Below are 25,915 nucleotides of genomic sequence, written 5' to 3' on the forward strand. Positions count from 1 at the left end.
TTAGATTTTACATCTTTGATAACATTGAATCTATAGATACTCTATCTCTGGATTTTTCATTGTTACTTGCTTGTTTATTTGTTTATTGATCTAGCTGGGATATTGTAATGATATATAGCTTCCCCCTCAAAATAAAGACTGATGCTTATCCTTCAGAGAACAAGACAATGGCCATGTCAAATAACTCTGGGATGGCATTGTTGTTTTTTTTTAAGTAATTTTTTAAGATTTATTTATTTATTTATGCATACAAGAACTGAGGTACAGGCCAGAGGAGTGGAGGGTGAGAGAATTCACCAGAGACAGAGTGGGAAGCAGAACAGGCGGATTGACTGCAATACACTGCTGAGGGCCGAGTCAGGAAAGGTGAGCTGCACCATGTGGGTAGTTCCCTGGCCCAGCATGGAACTCTGCTGCACTCACTGCTGATAGCTTCATAGTGCTACATCTTAACCCCTTGTGCCACCAAGGAGGCCCCTGGGATGGCATTGTTTTAGAAGGGTTTGTTTTGACTTTTTCTTTGACTGATCTCTCTGTGAAGTTCTGTCTCTATTGGAATTACACCCAAAAATATTAGGTTTCATACCTGCTGCTTGCTTTCGCTACTATTTTTAATAATGCCCTGGGAGAGAAACTGCTGCTGTCTTCCAATAAAATTCAGATTCCTATGCAAGAGAAGCTATGAGATTTGCCTGAGGGTTTTGTTCTAACCTAGTCTTGACTGCCCTTTTCCTGGTTATGTCTAGAAAATTAGTGGACCAATGATTTTAGCTTACTACCCATTTAGACCTACCAGCTCCCCCTTTGTTTATTATTACCAAACTCCCTATGGTTTTTAACAGAGCCCTTAGGCTTGAATACGTTCACACTCAATTTCAAGTAAAATCAAATTTTTATGAGAATAGATATGATTTTCTCTGATCTAATGATATGTTTCTCCCTTATTCTTATGACCTACAAAAACTTAAGCTACAACTCTGGAACTGGTGATAGAAATATTTGCTTCCTACTCTTGGAGTAACATTTCATCTTTATGAGTGCCTTGAGTATGAGGTGGTAGCCTCTGATAGTCTGGGTTTTTCTCTTTGCTCTTCAGATTTTCCTAAAATGGCCTATTTAGAACTACATAATACAACAATTCATGTTTTTGATCATCAGCTCACCACCCTAAACTTTCTCCTATACTTATTCGTCTCCAATCACATAACTTATTTTTTTTTCCTTTTGAAAGGCCTCTACTGGTTTGTGTCTTTACACTTTCTTTTTCTTCCACCTGAAATAAACTTTCCCTAGATATAGCCTCATCAATTATTTCTTTACTTTCCACATGGGCCTGCTTACCAGTGAGATTCCCTTACTACCCTATTTAAAATTTTAAATAATCCCCCAGAATATGCCTACCCACCTTTGCTGTACTTTTCCATAATTGTGTAAGTTTCTATTATGCAACATAATATATTGTGTATTCATTTATTAACTGTCTAACCCAATCCAACACGTACACATGTAACCAAGCAAAGGCAGGTATCTTTGTGTTTGGTTTATACCACATCCAGAAAAGAGTATAATATACGGCAGGTACAAGGCAATCAATAAACATACACGATAACGGAACTTCCTTATCTATTGGACTATTAGATTCTAATTTTTGGTCTCTACCTAACAAATATCTAACTTTTTGAAAACTTCAAATCATTATGAGAAAACATATGCCTTGAGTGCTATTAAACTGTGAAAATTAAAAGTAGCAACATGCAGGCAGGTGTTTTCCATTTAATTTTCTTCTAATTCTCTAAAGTATTAAGAGTTAATAAACAAATAATGAACATTTGGATAGATGATGTCTTTTTAAAACATTTACCATCTCAAATTAAATATAATTGCTTATGTAAACATGGTGACTGCTGTGTAAAAAATTAATCCCTTTCAAATATTGTTAAACTCTAAATTAATATACATCATCTATTCATTATTTATAGATGCAGATCGTCCTTTAGATGTTAGCCTTGCCAGAATAATTATACTTAGGAGAAATAAATAATGGATGTTGCAGATATGTTATCCCACAGAAACATCAGAATATTTGGGGATAATTTATATTTATTTTTAAGATTAATTCAGTCAATCAAAAAGATATTATTCATTGTTTTAATGTAAATACATTTTTATAGAAGTAATGTTTTATAACATTTTATAGGCTTCCTGTGCACAGTTATTTAAATCAATATCTGTATATGCTTCCTTACATTTGCCAACTGTTTCTGGTTTCCATTATCACCAGAGTTGGCCCCTTTTGCTAGATTTACTTACCCCACAACCCCTTCCCTTCTGGTAAACACTACTTTGTTCTTATGTTACAAAAGTTTGTTTTAGTTTTACTTAGTTCATATATTTGTTTTACTTTTTATGTACCACATGTTAGTGAAAACACACAGTGTTTGTATTACTCTTTCTCAAAACTCCTTTTTTGTTGAGTTTTATGTGCATTAAAAACTACTTCTGCATAAGGATCTGGATTTAATTCAGGCTGACTGTGGAGCAAGTTGTCCACAAGGACAAAACTGAAACAATAGTAAATTCAGTCATCAGTCAATGAAGCCTAGCATCTTCATAGGAAACCAAAAGAAACAAATTAACAGAGAAATTAACAGAGTATTTGTGGCAAGAAATAGTCAAAAATAGCCTTGCTAAACCAATGCCATTTGGGTTTTTTATGGGAAAATATCAAAGGTCACACCTTCTAAGTAATGGTATTAAAGGCTTTACTTTGAGTGTGCTTTACTACACTAGAGTAGCCCTGTGAAGTAACTAAGTAAATAAACAAGCAAACAACAACAGCAGCTCTGCTTGGGAGTACATGGATTTGCTACAGTATGTTACTAAAATTCAAAATGTTTTTGAAGAAAAAGAAAATGTACAAGTCAAAAATATGAAAATGTGTCTCATAAAAATGGAGAAAAAACAAGCAACCAAAACTTTTTTGAGATGGTCCAATCATTGCAGTGAACAGTCAAAGAACAAAACTGTCATTATGACTATTTTCAAATAATTGAAGTGAATTATATGCTGAGAAGTAAAGGATCTAAAATGATAATGTCCTATCAAAGAAATAGTACCAATGAAGAGATGAAAATCAATGAAGACATGAATATCTGGAGTTGAAAAGTACAATAATTAAAATTTCACTAGAGGGATTCAAAAGTAAGTTTGAGTTGATAGAAAATAAAATCAGTGACCTTGAAAGTAAATTCAGAGTGTTATATAATGCAATGATTGAGACAAATTATAATGATTGAGGCTAAGACAAATGAAAATCACTAAGTACATAAAAATGTGTAATGGGGCTAACAGAAAAAAAAGAAAAGTTTTGGGATAGCTGAAAAATTCCCAAATTTGATGGAAAACATTAAGATGTAGAGAGCCATGAAGATCAAACAGTACAAATTCAAAATTATCCACATCCAGGCTTATAGCAAAAATATTCACAGCCAAAGAAAGACAAAGAAAAACTTTTAAAATAGCAAGAAGAAAATGAGTTGTCTTTTATAGGAACACCAATAAGATTAATGGTGGATGCATTATCATAAACAATGTAAATTAGAAGGCAAAAAGATGACATATCCAGAATGCTCATAGATAATAATTGTCAACCAAGAATTTGTTATCCGGTAAAATTGTCTTTCCAAATATAAAGCAATATAAAACATTCCCAAATGAGCAAAACAGAGAATGTTATGCTTATAGACCTAACTTTAATTATGAAGGATGTTTTTCTCAATAAGAGCATATGACTTCAGACAGTGAAATGTTTTTACACAAAAACAATTAAAGCACAACAAAGTTAAATATGTAAATATTAAAGGTGGTATACATGCATATGTCTTCCCCTTTTTAATCTGATTTATAAAGCAATTTTATAAAATTATATGCATGTAAATATAACATGGGATTGTAATATATTTGACAATAACAGAAAAAAGAAAGCAGTGCAAATCTGTATTAGAATAAGAAAATTATACTAGTTGGTACTTTTAATCTAAATTAAAAGAATGGGAAAGATGAATAAGAATAATAAAACTCTTGCCCTCCTATTTTCTCAGTTTTTGTAAAAGACTTCAAATTATGTTAAATAAACACCATAACAAGGCATTTCTTTTATTTGTAAAATGCATTAACATGCACAGACACACATACAAATATATGTATGTATGTATAAATAAAAATAGCACAAATAGTGAATATGGGGATAGAGTTATTTAAGAGTTGCATTTATGTATCTCATTGGGTTTAACTATGTATAATAAATATGAAATAAATTCTGCTAAGTTATGGTGTTTATATTAAGTCCCAAGTTACCAATAAAAAAATTCTTTAAAAAGTAGCCAAAATATCATTAAGCATATGAAAAGATCTTCAACATCATAAGCCCTTAGAGAACTGAAAATTAAAATCAGCGAGATATCACTACACAACTATCAGAAAAACTAAATTAAAAAGTAGAACCACAAATTCTGATGTGGAACCTGGATAGCTTATAAACAGCTGGTTGAATGCAAAGTAATACTGTAACTGGTTAAAGAATTTGACAGTTCCGGGACTCCCCAGTGGCACAGAGGGTTGAGTGCAGCACTGTGAAACTGTCTGGCAGCCTCTGCAGCGCTGGTTTGATTCCAGGCTGGCCAGGGGAAAACCCACATGGCGCAGCAGACCTCTCCTGCCTCTTCCGCTGCTCCCCTCAGCAGTGTCTTCAGTCAGTCTGCCTGTTCTGCTCCCCGCTCTGTCTCTGGTGAATTCTTTCACCCTCCCTTAGCAGACCAGTTCTTGTATAAATAAATAAATCTTAAAAAAAAAAAAAAAAAAGAATTTGGCAGTTTCTTTTAAACTAAAAATAATTTCAACACATTACCCACAAAATTCATTATTGGGCAGTAATAGCAGGTAATTCAAAGATTTTTTACATGCAAAAGCTTTCACATGGATGTTCATAGCATCTCATTTATAATAGCTATAACCAGAAATTCAATAGGTGAGTGGTTTAACAACTACAACTTCCATATCATGGAATACTCCTCAATCTTAAAAGGCAGCAAACTGCTGATATGCACAATAACTTGGATGACTTTCAAAAAATTATGCTGAGTGGAAACAAATCAATCACAACACAACACATTTTGAATGATTCCATCTATATAATAATTATTGTTAAATAAGATAACATGGGTGTGGATATTGGTTGCTATGGCGGGAAAAATGGCGAAGTAGACGTATCTATAACATAAAGGAGTCTTGTAATGGTACTGTTAAATGTCCTGACTCATGGTGATTACACTAAGTTAACACAAAATAAAATTGCACAGAGCTACAGACACACATATGTTCAAAGACACACACAAGTAGGCCCTACACTTTGGATCAAGGCATTGTCCTGGTTTTGATATTGTACTGTATTATATAAAATGTTAAAATTAGTGTAAAGTACAAAGGACCCTACTGTATACATTTTTGCAACTTCCTGTGAATATGTTTATTTCAAAATAAAAAGTTATTAAAATTTCATTTTTGTTGAAATGGAGTAATACATTTATATTAATGTCAATTTCTATGGACATAGTGAATAAATAATACACTTGCCAGTTATGGAATCCTTGGTTTGTAATCCAGCTTTGCATCTTCTTATTTTGTGGTATTACCCTGTTCAATGAGAAGCATCACTATATTGGTGGAGGAACAGAAGCAAAGAGGGTGCTGCGATATTTACATTATTTTAAAGCCATTTTCTTCTATGAAATTCCATGTGGAAATCAAATATGTTAGGTGAGTGGACCATGTAATAGTACTTTACTTGATTTAAGTATTTAGCCATCTGCAAATGGAATGTTTAGAGCTGTGATGTCCAAAGGAACATTCTGCATTGATGGACAGTTGCATGTCTTCATTGGCCAATAGTCACTAGTCATTGATGGTATTGGACACTTGAAATATGGCTAGTGTTACCAATGATGACCTGCATCATCATTATTTATTTAATTTCATTAATTTAAATTTGAATCAACTCTATGTTATGTGTCTACCCTATTTGGCAGAAATATACTTTCAAGGTACTGGTCTGAAAACTGTTAACTTAGTGGAAAGAGTCCTTTTAATCTAGTACATAGGATATATGGCTTCTAATTTACAGTCTTATTCTTACCACTTCTTATCTGTGTGATCCTGATTAGGTCAAAATCTCCTTGGAATAGTTCACTTATCTTTGAAATGAAAGAATTAGAATACTTTAAGCTCCGTGTTTCTATTTATTATCTCACCTCCTACCATTATTGTTTCTTTTTTTGTTTAAATATTTATCCCTGCCTGTATTGTGTGGTGTAACATTTCCCCTGGTCTCAGTTGGTTCCTATAGATAATAGTTTTCAACACAAATCAAATTGTATCCCAAGGGACTAAAGAACAAAGCTCTCTCCTCCTGTGGAAGCTGCACTATGTTAGAAGTGGTCCTTTCCTAAACCAATTGATAAAATCACAGAGGTGTAAATGTTCTTTCTCTCACTGAGACGCCATCTTATGAGAGGCTGACAGGCAGTGGGTGGCAACAGTCTGACAAGATAGATTTTCAGTGCATAGCTCAAGTGATAGGATTATAGAAGGAAAACAGAAAATCAAATTAGTGTCAATGCTATGGTTCTTTCAAATTAAAGGAGGAATTGCCTAAAGTTATCTGTTTTATAGAAGATTTAACAAAGTAACAACACTGGTATATTTCACATGCAGAGATTAGGACAAGTTTTATTTGATCTGGCAGGATGTCTACTTACTGAGAAAGTTTCTTGGGATTTAGTTCAATTAAATTAATGAATTCATGCCGACTTTAAATCAGATATTGTGTTCTACAAGAAAACAATGATGAATGATATACTACTGCTGTCCATAGAGGTTTTCAATCCATTGAGGAATAAACAGCGAAATAAAATAAATATTTTAAAATTGTTTGACAACCTTGAACTTGAGCAATTCAGTTATTTGCATTTGTGTTTTGCAGCACTAAATTGAAGCAGTTGCTAATAAGGTGTTATATGTAATCATGTCCTATAAAGTAATATAACTTTCCCTTAATTGATTAATATTTACTTCAGGAACAAATGGGTGTTGCCTATATTAGCAACCTGACTTTTTTAGTAGACCAGTTTTCTGTGTCCCTAGCTACATTGATCTTCTTATCTTCCAATTCTGCTTTTTCTGTGCTACTTTTGTTTTTCAGTTCATCCATTAATGAAATATTTATTAAGTAACAGCTATTGCTAGACTGTGCTCTAGGTGCTGAATACGCTGAAGCAAAAAAGGCAGACTCTACTTGAAAAGGAGTTACTTTCTAAGAGGAGGAGTAACTCATTCCCTTTGACTACCTTGCTGCTATTCTTAGTGGCAATAAAACCCATGTATCAGCAAATTTCCATTTCTATCTTTTTGACTTTGTTATTTATCCCATCTTAGGTGATTGTATCATCCTTCCATTTTAATAACTGCTGTTCTCAACCACAATGTACAGAACTCCCTGGAGAGAGGTATGTAAGTAGAGAGACCCACAAGTACACAAAACATACTGATATGAAGCAATACATAGTTCAAGGGGGCATGGCGGTTCATAAAGGTTTCCTGGGAATATTTACCCATATTTACAAAGCCTTTTTTATTATGCTTGACATACTGCTCTCAATTCATCATACAGTCCTCAAGCATCTTCTAGTTCATTAAAATCATTAAACAATAATATAGATGTCCAACCTATACCAATTTTTCATTAATCACTGTCTTAATGATCACAGTAACTACCAATAGTTTGATCACATGTGATAAGCCCACGAATTTTATGTTTAAGACTTAATTTAAAATTGCTGAGTGAATCCACAGTCATAGTGCTGGCTCCTGGCTGGGTAGTACCTGGGAATACCTGGTGCCGTAGGCTTTTAGGTGAGCAACAAAACTAAGTGTCAAATATAGACAAGTTTAAAAACTAACCCATGAAAGGCCTCCGTGGTGGCACAGGGGTTAAAACTGGCACTATTAAGCTGTTGCCAGCCACTGCAGCACCAGTTAGATCCCCTGGCAGGGAGCAACCCATCTAGTGCAGCAGGCCTCTCCTGTCTCGCCTGCTGCTCCCCTCAGCAGTGTTTTTCAGTAGATCTACCTGTTCTGTTCTCTACTCTGTCTTGGTGAATCCTCTCACCCCCACACCTCTAACCTGCACCCCAGTTCTTGTATGCATAAATAAATATTTTTTAAAAAACAACAATTAACCCTTGAAAGCTGACTACAGAACTGAAGCATCTGCAAGGGGTGTTGGGGAGAACAGAGATAAGGAAACACCATAGGCTAAGGCAGTGGGCTCTGGGTGATTTGGTGTTGGGTGCACTCTCGTGGCAATACTTGATTGGGTATCCAAATATTACCTCAATGAAAAATAAATTTTAATAAAAATACTGAGTTCTAAGCATGGGTTATATGATTGCCTAAGGGGCAATTCACAGACATTCGAGTATGTGACTCTCACTCTAGGTCTGCAGCTCTGAGTCGAAGAACCCATTCGTGCTGGACTTGATGAAACTGGGAGGCTGTAGATGACAAATGAGGAATGTTCATGCCTGTGTTTGTGCCTTCCCTCATTCTACAGCCCAAGGGGTGTACGGTAAATGAGTTAAAAATTAGGCTTCACCCCATTAGCCTCTAAGGCTAGCACCTGTGGGCTTGCATGCCTCCTATGATCAGCGACACCTGAGCGCATAGAGCACAGGGAGGTGGGTGTATGTAAATGTGGACGCCCATGCCCAGGGGCAAGGAATAAAAGGACTGCATCACTCTGTGTCTGGAGAGGAGGAACTTAGAGGAATGCTGAGGGTGAAAGCTGGCCTGTCCCCTGATTCAGCATTAAAGACTAAAAATCTATCAAAAGCTCCAAAATGATCGTTTCATCTTAGAGAACCAACGATGAACCTACCTGGCCTGGGATGATTGTGAAACAAGAGGATACAGGACTACCCTGATACTGGTGAGGCTGATTACTCAATTCAGATACATGCTTCAGTAGTTTAACTTTGGATGTGTAAGGCAGTTTGGGTGGCTCATTTGAACATCCTGGAGGTTATGATGTAACTCTCATATTAAAATATTTCTGGAGTTAATAAGGATTTTTTTAAGTTTTCTACCACTTTATAAAAAAATGATGCTTCTCTCTGTTACATGTTCCGACTGTGCTGATTTACACTTATGTGTATGTATAATTTATTATATATACATATATACAGAGAGAGAGAGAGAGAGATTTACAATGAAAACCATAGACCCTTTTTAGAGTAAATCTCTGTGAAAAGATACAGGGGGTAATACAGAAAGTGGAAGTGAAGAATAATGTAACAATTAATTGAACTATTTTTTTTTTCCTGTGACTCAAATTAAGATATATGATGGTAAGTAGAAGTCCCAGAGGAGTAGGAAGTCATCTTTTAGGGATATAGCTCAGTAGATTACATTATAATTTAACAAAGAAAGACACTGAATTTCCTTGGTTTTGTTAACTGCTCTGGAGAACACAGATGGCAGATTTTGGTCAGATACTGTGCAAGAGACTTCTGGGTGCTATTGCTTATGCCTTAGTATCAAACACAGGCAAGAGATGTGCTGTAGCCTCAGACAGAGGTGGGGGGGTCTAGTGGTGAAAAGTGAAAAATGAAGGGAAAAGATAAAAATCTTTTGAATGACATGGTGACGCTGCATCTGCGGTATGGGAATTCTTAGCAAATGCTAAAACCTTGCTGATACAGAGCACCTGTCTTTCCCTTGGATTTTAGCAGACATGCTTAATAGAAACCACAGCTAAAAGCAGTGAAAAGGATTTGATTTGCTCTCAGGAAATGTGGTTTCTAATTAAAGAAATGATATATACAAATGGCTTAGGTATAGGACTTAGTAAACATTCACTTAGCTCTTTAATATTCACAAATAATCTATAGTTGTTTTAAGTGTTTTACCTCTTTTTAATGCTCTTGTAACACCTATAAAATGGGTATTATTAAAGTTTACTGAGTTAGGGAAATGAAGCACAGAGAAATTGAGTAACTTGGAAAAAATCACACAGCACATAAGGGTTGGAGATGTAATGGCAATCTAGGATGTTTTGCTCTAATGTTTATTTTCAATCTCTAAAGTAGTAGAAGCTCAACACATGGGAGGAGAATGGTATGCTGCTTCTGATTATGTTCATGCTAGCTTTTCCCACTCTATTATAAGACAATCAGGAAGAGTTTGTATTTCCTTGAGAAAAAATTCAATTGCTTTTAATGTCCTAGCCAAAGGTGATTTATACTTTAATAATATTAGTATTGCATGAATAATTGTAACCACAGTGACAAATACCATCTGCATTCTGATAAATTGTATTAATGATGCACAATTCAGTGGAGATATGGTTTCTCAATTTAGAAAGATGAATGACATACTAAGATGAACTGCTCAAGAAGAAAGGAGAAAAATTAAAATGATTACTTCTAAGTCTTTCCTTAGGTGAGATAGTAAGGACCAAAATTAGTTGGATTTTGGTGAAACCATATCCTTAAACTGGATATAATTTGGTGACATATATGTCAAATAAAAATATAAAAAAATATATTTTTGATACGATTGATCAAATACCCTCATTGTTCCGTGCTCTGTGACATTTAAAGTGTCAGCTACAAAAACTCAGAGAGACTAGAATCTTCAGAACAAATGCCAAGTGATTCTAAAGTTTACAGTCCTGGACAATGATTCCTGTAGAAGTTATTCTTGATTTCCATTTTGAAATAAGAAACAACTGCTAGACTAATGCTTGACATTCATTGAGATTAGTCTCATTTCTGAAGAAAATCAAACAGCCTGTGAAAAGAGATGCCAATATTGTACTGGGTGATATCAAAGAAGCACTTAAACAAAAACGTTCCTGCTAAACAAAGCCAATCACGCACATGGAAAGACTACCTGTGATGATATGCTTAAAAAGGAGCGCAGGAGAGCTCCAAAAACAAGAAACACAGTAGCATTTTTCATCCTGTTTTGATTTTCATCCTGTTTTGCTTTAACATACCAAATCCTAATCTCTAGAATATGTACATGTTATCTGATTTGAAAAAAACCTCTTTGTAGATACAACTAAATTAAGAATTTTGCGTTGAAGAAATTACCCTTGAATATCAGAGGGGCCACATATGTCATAACACTGTCTTGATAGAAGACAGGCAGAAAAAAATTTCACACACTGATACAGAGGAGAAGCATGTGAGGGAGAGGCAAAGATTGGAGTGTGATGTCCATAAGCACAGAAATGCTGAGGAAGCATGAAATGCAATAAAAATGCAATAAAAAAAGAGAAGAGTCTATCCTAAAGTCTCAGACTGAATATAGTCCTGCGAGATTAAATACTTCCAGTCTCTTGGCCTGTGAGAGAAATATATTGCTACCTTTAGCTGCCGAGTTTATGCTTATCAACTAAGGAGTCACAGGAGACTTTTACCTTTGTTATGTGCTGAGCATTCTGTACCTTGCTTATGTATTAAGGTGTCCATCAAAATTCTGAGGTATCCCAGTTGTTAGGACACTTTCTCTGATGGAAAAACAAAAATAAAGAGTAGCTGAGCCAGTGGTTCAATTATACTGATTGTTAAGTAGCAGAGATGAGATTTGAACTCAGTGAGTCTGGCTCCTACACTCATACTTTAAATCACTGCATTATATTGTGTCTCATGGCAAAGGTTCAGCTTGTCTATAACCACAAAGGCAAGATGTGGAACAAACCCTGTCTTGGGTGTTGTGAATCATAAGTTTATGTATCATGTTTATGACCCTAGATTAAACAATTGACTAGATTTTAGAGAGACTGGACTGAATTTTTCAGCTTGAATATTTCTTTTCTCAATTTTCTCACATTTCCCTCCTTATACATAAGGAGTTTCTACTTATCATCATTTCCATCTGTAGGGTAAAGAAAATATCAGGCTTTTCTGCCCTTCCGCCATCAGGATAGATGATGGATCCTTGTCCTGAATGCATGCCTGATGGCGGGCACCTGGAATAGGGTGTGGGCATAGGTAGATGGGATTCAGCTGAGCTAAGACTGTGCTTTTTAAGGGCGGCGTCCTGGGGATGCCAGCAGCAGCAGCAGAAGCCGAAGCAGAAGCCGATAGAGAAGCCGAGAAGCAGCAGAACGAACGCCAGAGAGCCCAGAGAGAGTGTGGATTTGCTGGGGGCTGGGAGGCCTGCCAGCCTCCCGGCCCCCCCCCAGCACCCCTGCCTGCCATATGCCTGATGAACCCCAATAAAAGACCTGCAAAAAACCACTGAGGACTCTGACTCCTCCTTTACCCGGTCTGCATGGGATCAGAAAACCTGCACTGTGTCCTGTCTTGCCCTTTACACCATCATATATCTTTAGACAGCAGTCTTTCTTATACTTCCATTGTTACTAGCATTTATCGTGTTATTTACTCTAACTGGCCAAACCTTCCCAATAATTAGTATTTCATTTCTCCCTCCCCCAATATGAAGAATCAGAATTTCACAGTAGCAAAAGTCATCCCTGACAGACATGTCAAATTCTGATTTTTCATTAAAAACAATATTAATAAGGACCTCCCTGGTGTTCTAGGGGTTAAGTCTCAGTGCTGTCACCACAACAGTCTGAGTCTGAACCCCTGCCAGGAAGCTAACCCACATATGGTGCAGCAGACCTTTCCTGTTTCTCCTGCTTTTCCACTTAGCAGTGCATTTCAGTAAATCCACCTGTTCTTCTCCCCACTCTGGTGAAACTTCTCACCCTCCACACCTCTGGCCTACTCTCCAGTTCTATGCAAAAATAAAAAAAAAAAATAGAAAAAAAATCAATATTAATAAATATTGCAAATATTTTACAGCAAATGTAAAAATGCTTATAAGATGCCATAAAATTAGCCATTTAAACACATCCAAAGAAGAGAAGAAAATTATTTAAATTTTGGTTGATAGTATGGCAATTGTATACCAAATTGATTAATGAAGTTGTGAATGATCAAACTAGTCATACCCCTATAAACAAGCCATCTTTTTTTTTTTTTTAAAGATTTATTTATTTATTTATTTATACAAGCACTGGGTACAGTCAGAAGCGCGGGAGGGTGAGAGAATTCACCAGAGCCAGAGCAGGGAGCAGAGCAGGCAGAAGGACCGAAGTACACTGCTGAGGGGAGCAGCGGGCGTGGCAGGAGAGGTCTGTGCGCCATGTGGGACCCTCCTCTGGTGGCTGGGGAGCAGCCAGGGATTGAACCTGTGCTGCTGAGACTGCGGGCAGCTTCGCAACCCAGCGCTCAACCACTACGCCACCGGGGAGGCCTAAACAAGCCATCTTGTTTAAATTATACTGAATTTAATTTAATTCCAGGTGAAAGATCTCACTATTCAGTAAGTAGATTATGCATTATGCTCTAGACATCATTGTTTCCAATTTTTACATTATATACCATAATTTTGTCATTATCTGAATATTCTCATAGCATAAGCTTTCTGACCATAGCTTTCTCTTCTATTAATACTAAAATAATATAGACTCAAATATTTGTTTCAGATATGTGACAAAATCATAATTTATTCAAATATCTTGAGTGAGTCTTGGTATTTTTACATTTTGTTCAGCCACATCAGACTTTAAAGCTTTTGCTGAATTTCCTGCCTCTGTCTAAATGACCACAGATTTGAACAATGGCCAGAACAACTTGACTGAAGAGTTGAAACAATGATTTGAAATAGTTAAAATGCAGGCCAATACTTAATAATACTTAAAAATTATGTATATTACCCTTGATTTTGGTACTCTTATGATGTGGTAGGCATTCAGGCATGGGTTGTGAAAAAATCTAGAGATTGAGAAGTTAGACATGAAGTAAAGTTTTATTGAAATACTTTCCAAACGAGGAAAGGGCAGGAGTCAGTGTCACTGTCTGCCCCCGGATAGGGGCTAGGGTTTAGTTTTTACATTTCAGCTTGTTCTACCTTGCAGTTTATTGCTTTGCTCACTTAGCAAGAGTTGGGTACATCCTATTCTCAGAATAAAGGAGCAGAAAATTTGGTTAAGACTGTGGGGCAGGAAATGTTGCTGGTGGTTGGGTGCTAATGACCCACTTTAATTTTACCTCATCATCTAAGTGGACATAAACACAGATTGTAATGCAACCTTTTTTTAGAGTGACTTATCCCTTTCCAATAGTTTTAAACCATGGTTATACTTTTCAAAATTTGTACTGGTGATGTTTTTGGTTCAAAATTTATCACCTAATTTTTTGACCTTTGAAATCTGACAATATACGGTTTGAATTATTTCCATTATGCCTTTGGTTTCCATTTCCAACATAGTGTAGTATATTAATTTTGCAAATAATCAGTAATGACATCTGCATGTTTCATTTACTATTTCCCATTTACTTTTTGGTTATTACATGCATGGTAATTTATTTTTAAATTCATGGAATGAAACAATAATTTGGGTAACTTTTCTACTAGTTGACAACCTTAGTGTTGAAAAACAGAAGTGAAACATTTAATACTAAGAAACAATGCCCAGAGTGCTGTAGTAGTTATATAAACAAAATTTTTTTCCATGGTCATGGAAGGGATAGTGATTAAAGGCTACATAATTGAGTAACACCCTGTAGATTTCTTGGCATTGTCACATGCAGAGTTTATTTAATCCTTACAACAATCCAATGCAGTAGTTAATGTAAATATTATTTTTAACACTTTTTAAAAATATTTTATTTATTTATGCATACAAGAGCTGGGGTACAGGCCAGAGATGTGGGGGGTGAGAGGATTCACGAGAGACAGCAGGGAACAGAACAGGCAGATTGACCGAAGTACACTGCTGAAGGGAGCAGTGTAAGAGGCAGGAGAGGTCTGATGTGCCATGTGGGTTGTTCCCTGGCCGGCCGGGGACTGAACTCATGCTGCTGAGGCTGCGGATTGCTTCATTGTACAGTACTTAACCCTTTGCACCACCAGGGAGGCCCCTATTTTTAACACTTAACAAGGAGGAAAATGTTAAGTATCCAAAGTTGCAACATTCCACTGGTACGACCAGATAATATCCTCTTTGATTTATGAAAATTTTTTTCTACTTTTAACTATCTTGGTTTAAATTTAGATATTAAAGATAAACTAATAGAATACTAATCTTGCTTCAATTCAAAAAAATAAATAGTGAAATATATTAACCTTAGCTAGTGAGTACTTATAAAAATGATTCAGAGCTACCTTTCAATCAAGAAAGTTTCAGAAAGCACCCGGTGCATGGGATTGTTGCAGCTGCTTTGTGTAGTTTTAAAAAAGAATAGATGAACATGAAATCCACATAATGGTATTTACAAAACAATCTCTCCCGGATAGCTTCAACATGTGGCTGCCTGAAGGTGAAGAGCTGGAGCAGAGAGTCCCCCAGGATCCCGTTATGGCTTCCTCCATGGATCCTAAGTCAAGCTCTGTAAGTATCTTTGGCATTAGGTACATCAGTTTTTCAGCCATGTGTGTCTTGTGTTGAACATTATGCAAGCATTGCTGGTGCTAATGGTCCTCTTTAAGTGCCTAATTTACACTTAGGCAGAGACTTGAGTCCACAGGAGAAAAAACTTACTCAGTGTGGCTGAAATCTTTATTCTCACTAATGGAGTGCGGGTGAAAAAAAAAAAAACAAAAAAAAAAAAACAGAAACCTAAAAGGAATCTGTAGAAAATAATGAAATGAAAGGAGTGAACTGTATTAACAGGATGTTAACAATTTTGATGTAGTCTTGAGTTTTGTTTGTTTTTTTTTTTTTTTTTGTAGTCTTGAGTTTTTAAAAAGTGGTGATGAAATACTAGCGGTACATCATGCATGAAGTGAAAAAGAGAGAATAAACATTAAAAAGCTTGCATCTACTTTCTAAGATATTTTACCTCAATACCAACTTATTGAGAGAAAGAAACTTAGAATCCACCAAAAGAAAGGAAAAGTTTTAAACCATATGGAGGTTTCAGACAAACATCTTAACATAAAGGAGAAATATTAAATGTTAAAATTCATAAATTTGAGGTTATATTGGGAAACAGACTTTGAGAAAAAGTTTTCATACATTTGTGAAATGAAATGAACATTTAACTGTGAGAGTCAAATGAAAATGATAGTGTTTAAAATTCAAACAGCTGGATTTGCACCCCTAGAATATATGAAATATTAGGGATATTTTCACAAATATATACAAGTGTCTCATTGTGCTAAAATGTGGGTTATGATGAAACACTGCAGATCTTCAAAATAAATATTTTGTTGTAGGCAAGGCACATTAGAAAACATCAAATTCAGTGTCCCAAATGAAAATTGCTAATGGGGTTATGTTTTATTCACTACCAAAGGGAATGCTAAGAAAAAAAGAAGCTAATTATATACCAAGATTTTAATGTTAACTGTTAGGATTAAAAGGATAAAATACTTACTACAAATATTTCAGGAGGAAAAGAGATTATGAAATCTGCTCAATAATTAATTATCATGTGACATGAATGTTCTGAGCTCTGAAGGAAAAACTACCTTAGATAACACAAAACACATTAAAGTTTAATCTGCAGATCTCAACAAGTTACTTTAAACATTTAAATACAAGCAGGTCCTCCAGGATATTTTCCAGAAGAAGAGATCATTTACATAGGAGATGAAAGCTCTGTATAAATTATTACACATCAAAACCCCCCAGTGGAAGATGTGGAGATAGAACATAGTTATAGATGACTCCAACTCTATGTATACCTAATGTATGTATTAGTAGAATTGTGGTGGTAGGCATGAGTGCCGTGGTATCGTGCTACCAAAATTTATATTGTAAATCAATGGCAAATCAATTAAAATGGTATTTAAAAAAGGTTAAAAATTATAAAGGAAATATTTTTGCACAACTGTGTATTTATTTAAACTAAGTTTTATTATGAGTCAAAATATGGGGGAAAGTTTATAATGTAAAAAGTTACAGTAAACTAAGGTTGATTTTTTTAATTGAAAAAAAGCTTTTAAATGAATTTAGTATCGCCTAAGTGTACAGTATGTCTAAAGTCTACATAAATGCTCTAAGTCATGATGAACAAAGCAACATAAGATTTAATGGAATTTTTTTTCGCGATTTGGCTTTTTATTTTTAATTGAGGTAAACTTGGCTTATCTAATTGTTGATATTTTGGAAGTACCACAATAGCACACCTGACACCAAATTTCCCATAGCACACTGCCGTAGACCACTGTGCCCTCTTTTCTTTTCTCATTCCTTCTGCATCCCATCACCCTCTGGATGCTTCTGTTCTATAGTCCATTTTCAAGGGTGAGATTTTAAACTTGTCTTCATCTGACCCTTATTTTTCTTTTTCTGTGTTCTATAAATGACTTTTGGTGGAGATCATAATGTAACCTATGAGATATGGAACTATAATTCTACATACCCGAATCCTTTATAATGTTATAAATCAAAGTTATTTCAATAAGTTCTTAAAAAAACACAAAATATATAGTCACAACACAGAAATTGAGACACTTTTTTTCTAAGTTAATTGTAGTCATTTTAAAATTTGTAGTATAGCTGGATAGTTGAAGAATTGATAAAATTAAGATTTAATGGTGAAAAATAAAATCATATATTTTAAAATTAGTTTACAATTGAGGTAATATTTGGATACATGCAACAAGTGGTCACTGCAGTGCATGAACCAACAAATCACCCATAGTCCATCACCATGATCTTTTGTGCTTCCTTCCCTCCTTTTTATCATCTCTCCTCCCTCCCTGATATATATGTTCAGTTCCATTATCAGCTTTCAAGTTTTAGTTTTTAAGCTTGTTTTTATCTGACTCAGTTTAGTCATTCTGTATTCCACATATCAGTGACACCATCTAGACTTTATCTTTGTTCTTAGCATTATCCTTGTAACTCCATCCATGCTGCTGCAAAGGCATAAGTTTACCTTTTTGATTGCTGAGTAATATTCATTATGTATATATATATATATATATATACATATATATATATATATACTATATCTTCTCGTTCCACTTAGCTGTTTTTGGGGCAGCTTACATTGTTCACATAGCATGTCGATGTGATGATATAATAATAAACAGTACTTCAATAAATGTGAAAGTACAAGTTTCCTTGATATTTTTGAAATTCTCAGGTAGATGCCTAGGCATGGAATTACCAGGTAATATGATGGATCCATTTTTAACCTTTTGAGATACATCCATAATGTTTTCCATAGAGGCTGGACAAGTTTGTATTCCCACCAACAGAATAGGAGGGTTCTGTTTTCTGAACATTCTCGTCAGCACATGTTTTTTCTGGTCTTTTCAATATGGGCTATTGTCACAGGTGTGAGACATTGTGGCCTTGATACTTTTCAAAAGGACACACACTATTCTCATTTATATTAATTCAATTGAAAACTATAAAAGAGTAGCCTCATCTTCACATTAATTAGGATGGAATTGAGTGGAGGAAAATTAGGAAAAACATAACAATGGAAATCTATCTTAGAACCTAACAAATTCCAAAACTTGTTTTAAGGACAAAGCTGGACAGTTTAAAGTTGGCGAATTCATCAGTTTTTTAACCACTTGTAAAAGGAGCTCCACAGCTCCTGGTTTGGAAGTACAGGGCCAGGTTCCACTGCTGACTGACTCAGCAGCCATGGGCAGTGGAACATGCCTGATGGGATTACAGAAGAGAAAGATATTTATGGATAGATACGAGGAAGGACAGGAAAGCTCTCCCATTGAAGAGGGGTCCCGAATGGGTAGCTTCTGAGGGGGCCAGAAGTAGGTGTTCATATGGGTATACTGGGCAAGGAATGGTGGTCTGGCCATTGGCTGTCTCCCATTGTGTCCCTTATTGATTGGCTGAGCCTGCAGGGTCTCCTAGGTTACTGAGGCCCACTGAGTCTTCCCACGTTACCTGGCCTGCATTCTGGAACCAATTTGGCCCATTGCTTTAGCTTTGTGCTGTCGTGTTGGTATTCTGAATAGTCCATGTTTAATTGAGATGGTCCCACAATTATTCTCCAATCCGACTGATGAATAGACTTAAGCACCTGAGGGTTGGGGGCACACTCCTTGTTCCCACTGATTGTTCAGATTGTAAATGGGCTTGGGGCCTGGAGAAACCCATTCTTAACTGACTACCTGTACGCATTTCCTAACTTCCTCATTCAGTTCTAGATAATAGGGGACTTTATAGGATGGGATTTATAGACTAGGTGACAAGTTGAAAGTAAATGACACAGAAAAGGGGGAATCAGAATACAATGAGTGAAGGAATGCCTTCAGAAAGTTGGTGTGTTCTTAGCAATACTCTGCAGTGTATATTAAGGCAGGGATCAGAGTCCATATAATAAACCATCTCTATAAATCCCTAAGAAAAAAAAAATCTGGGCCCACTGTGCTGGTGACCATCTTGCAGCATGCAGCTGGGGAGAATGGCAATTCTTAAATAAACACAATTTTTTTGTTTCTTCTTCCAAGATCACAGTATATTGTTTTCCCCTCTTATTACTTTACCTCTAACAATGTTTACTTCACTTTGCTACAGCTTTCCTATTTTGACTGCCTGTCTCAAGTTTTTATTCTTAGATTGTAAGCTTTAGGGCAAAGACTATCAACTTTTCATTTTCCACAATGTTTGGTACACTGTATCCCAGTGATAAAGGAAATTGAAGTAAATTAAATGAGAACTGGATTTTACCTTCCTGGGTATCATGAATCATTACTTTTTTAACACATAGAATAAAAATTATTTATTTTAATTCATTAATTTAAAAAATCAGATTTTCTTTGCTGAGATCCAAAAAAAAAAAAAAAAAAAAAAGTGGTTGTTATTGGACAAACTAAAGTATACCCTCTAAAGAAAAGTAAAAAACACAGTGTGAGAAAGCTCTTGAGAGAGAGATTTCCTAACAGAATTTGGAGAATAGGTGTAACAAAAACAGATGGATGAAAAGAAAAAATAAAGGAAGAAAATAAAGGTTTTCTTGCAAAGTGACTAGATCTGTGTAGGCTTATAATTCATCATCCTTCCGTTTCTTAATGCCTGGTGCATAACCATTAGCAGCACTTTGCAGTAGGACAGATTTAAACACAGTATGTTTTGCCACACAGAATGTGCTGCTACTTTTATGATTCTAAAATGTACTGTGCCCCCGGAACTGCAAATGTTGTCATATTAAAGCGCTTGTCATTTGGATTTGCTGAAACAATAGCTTTTGCCAGAATTCGCTCTTTCTGAAAATGATTGCCTTTTAGGAGTTCTCACAAATAGATTTATTAGCTTTCACACTGAATAAACAACCAAGAGCTTGCTATGCAGATCGGCCCCAGAAGCTGTTATAGAGGATATATTTCCAACTTTTATGGCAACATCCTTTACTTTTATGTTCTACCCTCTCTCGAATTGATAAATTGAGTTTTGTTTAAAAATACAAGAAAATTCAACAGACTGAAACAGGACAATTTCTTCCTTTCTTCCTTTTTTTTTTTTTTTTAATAAGCCCAAATCTGGGAGATTACTTGTTTTTAATGTATATAAGCTTTTGCAGGAGCAGAAGGTTTCATAGTAACATTTTAGAAATGGGGATTCAACAGGGATGGATTGAGGCAAATTTAGAAAATAGAAAGCAAACAAGGATATAAATATCACTTAGGAAAGTAGCATCTTTTCACTTCCTCTTTCCCACTGGGATTTTTGTTTGTTTTTCTTTTGAGGATGTTGTTTGCTGTCTCTTAAGGAAAAAAAAAAATAAGCGCATAAATATATTCTGTCTTCAGAGAGCAAGCTGTTTTGTTAGTTAAAATAGTGTTAAATTCCATGAAACGAAAATTCTTTATGTTACAGAGAGAACTTTAGACATGTAGAGAAAGGAGGAAAGAGGGAGCAAGTGAAAGGAAGAAGAAATAAAAGAAAAAGGAAAAGAGACTCCTAGGGCCATAGGAACTGATCCTAAGCGTGAGATGAGCCTATTAACTCCAAGATGATTACATTTCACACTAGATAAAAAGTGCAGGCTTTGCAGTTATGAATGTTTCAGATTGTGAAGCTGTTTGTGTAAGTAGATTCCACACCTTGCATGCTTTCATTCCATGTGTGTGGGATGTTTCCCCTTTGTGTCCTGTCTCCTGTGTTGGAAATTTTGCTCTTCTGAAATACGGGGGATCTCCCTTATCTTCTAAGGCTATATTTTAAGAACCCCAGAAGAGGTCTGAACCCACAGATAGTACAAAACCTTTTTTTTCCTTATAGATGCAGGAAGGGAAACTGCTTTTCTCCTTCTGGGTTCGTTCAGCTGGTCTAATAATAGTGACAAAAGACAAATTAACAGGAGAAAAAAAATTAATTTCTTACAGATGGAGGATATAAATAGATATAGGACAAGAGAAATGACCTGAGCACTTCACCTTGTATCTTTTCTAGACAAAGAAGACTTGACAAGAATTAAAGGTTTGGGCTCTTAGATTAGTAAGGATGTGACAAAGTCTATTTGCATTGCTTTTGGGCCCTACATATCCCTATCTGTAGTGATTAAGGATGCCTTCTGTAGGGAGGGTATTTTTCAAAAGGGGAATCCATTTCCTGTTTCAAGGACAAGTAGTGTTCAGTGTTCTGTATGCAAGGTTGTATGAAAAAATTGTAAGATGATAAAATTGTAAGATGAAAAAATTGTAAGATGAAAAATTGTAAGATGGAAAAATTAAGGTGGCACATTTAGGGGAAGTCTGCTCTAAACCCTATCCCTATAAAGTTTAATTCATAAATTAGGTGTAAAAATATATTCACAAATAATAAAGCAGAAGGCTGTAACAATACACTGTAATAACTATTTGAATGTGGTCTTGTAACAGGTTGGTCCCCAGGAAAGGGGGAGGTTCCGGGTTCCCTGCCCCATCCAAAAGGGTCAGAAGCAAACAGACAAGCCCAGAAGGAAAAGAGAAAAATTAAAATTAAGATAAAAGCTGCCATTGTCACCTCCCCACAGGTCTCACCCACATTTGTGTCCCCCAGTCCACGACCAAAAGACAAGCGCAGTTTCTTTTACGTGTCTCTAGGTTCCTTGTACCTCCTCCAGGTTTCCTTCTGGCTCCATCCTGTTTCCTTCCTCAGTCTTCTCTCCAGCTTTTATTCTCCCTGCTCAGCTCCACCCTCCCTTGGGTGGAGCAGGGAAGCTGGAACCTCCCCCTTTCCTGGGGACCACCCTATTACAATATCTTATATGAATTATATTATTGTGCATAATATTTTCAGGAGATTAATGGCAAGTAACTGAAACCATGGATGAGGGGGAATTACTGTGGAGAGAAATAGAGTGTAGCTGTTATAGGGCAGTCCAGATATTGAACAGGTTGCCTGGCTGTGGGTCCTCACCCACACGCTTACAAGGGACTTATGAATACTCCACTACAGGCACACACAAAAGGTTAATAAAAGGTTTATTTACAAGGGAAAGGGAAAGAAGGAAAATGTACAACTCAGGGAGAAAATAGGGAAATAAAGTCTTTAATGCGTCCTACCCGATCTGCCAACCTGGAAACCCACAGGCACTCTCAGAGCTGGCCGGATGCTGCGAGCTGGCGGAGAGCCAAAATGGGGGACCCCTCCAAAGCCCACGTGTCTGGCTTTATACCAACCTGGCTGCTTAATCCCACCCTCCGGTCCCAGCCACCTTCCCTTTGGTGGGGATGGGATGTGGAGTTCCCAGTGTCTTTGGCTTTGGCCTGGGGTGGGGGTGGAGTCCACAAAGCCTGTATGGAATTAGCTTTAGGACATCCTTTTCCCCTAACATAACATTCACCAGTCATAGATGTAGATGGGCTTAGATTTTTTATAGGATGTTTGATGTTTCAATTTTTCTAAAATATGTTTTATTTCAAGGAAGAACTGGCATATTCAGATCCTATTTCCCATATTTTTAGTTGAAAATATTTTAAAACAAAAAAAAATTACAATATCCCATTATTAGAACCCAGTTAGCAATGTTGATTTTTTTTTTGTGTGTGTGAGATCTATTTTCTAAAATTTCAGTCTCTTCATCAAGATAAATGGTTCCACAAACATGTATTCTGAACTAAATATTTTGTCCTTTCACTCTCAAAGAAGTTTCATTTATACAGATTAGCCTGAAAAAAGGGGAAAACAGAAAGGCCCTTTTTAATCTTGAATTACTTGGGCCCTTGAGTAGAGTTGAGTAGAGTTGGTACAGCATGAGTAGAGTTGGTACAGCACACCTGAAATGTGTTCCCTACATCTTCTTTGAGGAGACCCCCCATGTTTTCCACTGTTTCCAACTTAGCTTTTAATACTACATAAAATTTGGGTTAATATTAATTTGAGTCATATATTCTTATGTGAATAAAATAAAATATGTGGTTCCTTAACCTAGGGAAGTATAAATTTAACCTCTAAGTTAGACATCAATGAAACAGTGTCTGGCCAAGGATCAGGAGACACAGTTTAGAATTGGCTCAACCACTAAACTTAGGAATTTAGTTTTGGGGATCCATGTCCAATATTCATAAGGGGAAGGATAGCTAAGAACAATAAATTTTAGTAAAATATATTAAAATGTATGCGACAAATACATTGGTATTTGTTGTGGATAAAACTTGAGTGTCAGAGAATTTTAAGACAGGATAGTCCTGACAAATGGTATATGGGTTTGGGGTGGCATTTGACGGGGATGGGGGCACTATTCAATTTCCTACCAAAAACTGGAAAAATGCTTTTTTATGATTGGATACAATGGTCTAAATGAAACAAACAATACAGAAATCTTAATTAATCTGCAGTTGTTTTCCAAAAGCAGTATCAAAATTGTACATGCAATTGGCATCTGCTTTCACATTTCTTCCAAGAACATATGGTAAGAGAGAGAAGAGGGGTAGGAAGGTGAAGAAAGTGTTTTGACACTTCATTTTACCTGAGGGTCTCTCGTCTCTGGAGGTGTGAAGCAGTAATGCACAGACTATTTCTACCCAATTAATAAACCAAATTAAAGAAGCATTTGTCTGATAAGCTTTTGCTTTCCACATTTTTGAACAAAACATTTCTAGTTTATGAAAATTTTCTGTATTTATGTTTAAGAATACATTTGTTCCTAGTACATATTTATCCAGGCTATGTCAGTTTAGGGTACAGAAGAAATAGTAACAATAAAGGTAGTTAACATTCATTTATCAATTGCCACATGATAATGTCATTCTGTGTACTTTATGTTTATGAACTCACTCAGTATACAATAATCCTTGACTTGGATACTTTAAAAATCCCCCTTTTAGAGTGAAGGAAACTGAGGTGCAGAGAGTATATGTAATTAATTCAAAATCACAGAACTGATTAACAACAAAGTCAATTCTGTGCAATGTGGTCTAATCTGTGGTTCAGCTGGACTGGTTAAAATTGAAACATCACCAAGCATTTGAAGTCACCTCCACCCCCCCCCACACACACATACACATAATTGTATCAGTTAATGTAAGTAACGGTTAATTTTCTTTTGAATCTTGGATGTGGGTTCAGATTTTATTTTTAATGGGATAGAAAGGAATGTTATTGAGGAGAGAAATGTAGATATTGGATGATTTTGAATGATAAAAAATTGACTTTTTGAGAATTATTGGCAGTTTCTTGGTATATGGAATGTTGGTTTGAAAGTTGGAAGTCCTAAAACCACATAGATGTGAGGATAAGGCCATGTTTACTCTGGATTCTAGCTCCCTAGCTTGACTTTGCCAGTGTCAGCTCTCAGAGCAGTTGTGAGCAAATGATAACTGTGCTTAGTTGAGCTATATTCGCATCCAGGGGATGAGAAGCACCTGCATTCATTACAATGGTAATGGTGACAATTACCACAATTAGCACACCACAAGAATAAAGACGCTTTTTCCATTTGTTTAACTTAAAATTTCCCTCTTGTGCTGCCTCCAATTGTCAGACTGTATCAAGAATGTTGTTGTAATAAGTAATCTACTTTGCAAAATTTCAAACTCAGCATCATAGAAATTAGCAAGGCCAACCTGATTCAATGAGACAACTTCTTCAAAACCAGAAAAATGGTAAGGGAAAAATATATATAGGGTTAGAAGTTTGGGTCCTTCAGTCCTACTCCTGACCTCTGACTCTGGGAAGAAAAAAGTGGCTGAAGATGGAGTGACACCAACCACCAATTTCAATCATCTCTCCTATGAAATGAAGCCACCATAAAAACCCAAGAGGATGAGATTTTGATAACCTCCTGGCTGGTGAACATGTGGAGGTGCAGGGGTGGTGGCACACCTGGGGAGGGTATAAAGCCCTGCACCCCTTCCCATATACCTGACCTGGGCATCACTTCCCTCTAGCTATTCTTTATATAACAAACTGGTAATCTAAAATAGTATATAAACTCTTGTTCCTGAATTCTGCAGGTAACTCTAGAAATTTGATAAACCAGAGTAGGGGGGCATGGGGATTTCTCATGTCTCACTTCTTATTGGTCAGTCAGAAGCACAAGTGACAACTTAGATGGATGGCATCTGAAGTGAGAGCAGTCCTGTGCTACAGAGCCTTAACCTGCAGGACTTGACGCTAATCCCAGGTCGAGAGTGTCAGAACTGTGAAGTTGTCGGACATTGAACAGATACGAGAAGAGCTTGATCTGTGGGGAAAAAACACATCTGGTTTCAAAAGAGAAGTATTGAGAGTAGAGGAGATAGAGAAGTGTTTTCCCTCACACTGTGTTGAAGGATCAAAAGACTAATGAAAAACTAGTAATCTCTTATGAGTGACTGGATAAAAAAGTCCACTTAAAAGACGGGCAGAGTAAAGGTTACTCTTTGC

The sequence above is a fragment of the Talpa occidentalis genome, unplaced genomic scaffold (assembly GCF_014898055.3).
Source record: "Talpa occidentalis isolate TD23 unplaced genomic scaffold, MPIMG_talOcc4v2.1 talOcc4.8, whole genome shotgun sequence".
NCBI lineage: Eukaryota > Metazoa > Chordata > Mammalia > Eulipotyphla > Talpidae > Talpa > Talpa occidentalis.